The sequence below is a fragment of the Haplochromis burtoni genome, unplaced genomic scaffold (assembly GCF_018398535.1).
Source record: "Haplochromis burtoni strain Fernald_Lab_line unplaced genomic scaffold, NCSU_Asbu1 Contig_129, whole genome shotgun sequence".
In the NCBI taxonomy this organism is placed as follows: domain Eukaryota; kingdom Metazoa; phylum Chordata; class Actinopteri; order Cichliformes; family Cichlidae; genus Haplochromis; species Haplochromis burtoni.
Window position 1 is genome coordinate 1,574,181 of NW_024582490.1, and position 2,120 is coordinate 1,576,300.

Consider the following 2,120-nt stretch of genomic DNA (forward strand, 5'->3'; position numbering starts at 1 on the left):
TTTCACTCATCTAGGGTGACTAACGGGATAAATTCTGGTCTGCCGACAGAACAGGGGGGACACACTTGCTGCCCTGTTTAAAGAAAGTATTACAGGAGGTGGATCTGCCACTGATCCCATTGTCCACCAGTCTGTGTGCATTCATGCAAAACAAGAGCACAAGACCAGTCAGTCCGCAGGAAAACTCAGCCTTCAGCAATTCATCTGATTTAGGCCTCACATGTAGTCAAAGTGCTGCAGCAACATGACAATAAAGTTCGCCCAGGGAAGAATTTCTCTTGCTATTTTGTCAGACCATATTACATTTTCTTTGCTGGTGGCTCTGGAAATTAGAAGAGTAAATCTCCTCTCTTTTCACTCTGCCCTCTTTTTTAAGCCCCAGTGGAATCAAATTAAATCACAGTGGGGCAAATAAAAGGGGGAGAAAAAAAAAGATTCAATTGTTTCTTTTGTCACTCACACAACTTCATAATCAAATTATAGCTGGCCACCCGCCAGCGTGTCCTCGCATCTCCCTCAAATGGGCTTCTCCTGGCACATCTCGTGAGCCACCTGACTTTTGTTTTGTAATTATATTATCCCGCTCTCTCTTTCGCGTGTTGCGGCTAATGGCTGAGCGGGCTAGCCCAGCTGCACACGCAGAAACAAAGCTGCTTATGGGGGCCAGACAATGGGCCTGTGGAAAAGGGACGCCTGAAGGCGGTCAGCCAATGAGCACGCTCAACAGGGGGCCAGCAGGGGGTTTAGGAAAGGGTTAAGGGGGTTTAGGGTTCAGCCACAGGGAGAGGAGGAGGAGGGGAGGGGCGTGTATTTTACCCAGTGGTGGGGTCCATCAGTGAGATGGTTAGTAGAAAGACACATGGTCACCATCACCCCAGTCTCCCCAGGGTCGATCCTGGGCTGGAGGGAGGTTCAAGTTTGGCTTAGAAGACTGGCCATTTCTAAAGTTGATGGGGGACCATGAAATACAGAACAACATTCATTCTCTGGTGTTGTTTTGTACGTTTTCCAAACAATTTGAAGACCGTATTGTTATTGCTGTTACCGCTGGTATAGATGTTGAAATGGATACTGACATGTGCAAAGTGAGAGATACAATCTCAGTGCACCGATACAACCTACGGCCATATCAAATTACATGTTCACATTACATTTCTCATATGGAGAAAAAAAAAACTTTTTAAAGGCTACACATGGGCTCTATCCTCATCCCCAAACATGAGAACGCGCACAAACACAAACACACACACACACTGTCTTCATGCTGCGGCGCTGGCATCTCTCTATGGAATTCCAGTATGACAGATGGACAAAACCCACTTTCCCCACTGTCACACACAGAAACACTGGGGATTCAGAGGAAGGTCATGTCTGTGTGTGTACTGAAGTGAAGTTTTATCTGTCCTTCTTTTTTTTATTAAAACAAATTCCCGTCTCATACCTAGAGAAGGTGAGGAGTCCTCTGAGCATGCGAACATGCTGAGTGGGCTGAGCAGCCAGTGGAGAATAGATGAGCATCTGAGCCACAGACTGTTAAAATATGATATATGTTCAAGCAAAGACCATCTGCAGCAGGACTTCATCATGTGTGGCCAGCACACAGGGATCAGGGGACATGCATGGCATACATACGAGCACCACTTGTCGAACATAAAAATCGGATAAAAACTGCAAGTAGGTTGCATTTAAATAGAATTATTAACAGGCTAGAAGAGAGAGAAGTTTTTCAAGTTTGGATCAAAGCTCTTAGAAGAATAATGAATAAAATTTATTCTGCTAGGTTGTTACAAAATGTTTTACAAGCATATGCAACGGGGACACGAGGCCTCAGCTATCATATTCCCCTGCCGGTTCCACTCTGGGGATGTAAGAGACCCAGCTCTGCTATTCCCATCTCAGGCTGCAGGTGTGGAATAGGACAGGAAAAGACGCAGGGGGAGGAGCATGGGGCAAGGTGGTCGACTTGGGAATGAATATAAAGTGAAAGCACATAGTTTGGAATTGCAGATTACCCTGTAAACTATGTTAAGCCCCTCTGTTAGAGCATGTGGTGCTCTTTTCCTAAATTGCATATACAGGGAGTGCAGAATTATTAGGCAAGTTGTATTTTTGAGGAATAA

At 45.3% G+C, this 2,120-nt stretch overlaps 1 protein-coding gene across 2 annotated transcripts in view; it reads left to right on the plus strand.

The window, feature by feature from the left end:
• LOC102299903 (neuronal acetylcholine receptor subunit alpha-7) overlaps window positions 1-2,120 on the plus strand; it is a 53,534-nt gene that overhangs the window by 32,737 nt on the left and 18,677 nt on the right. The gene's annotated exons all lie outside the window — the stretch shown is intronic.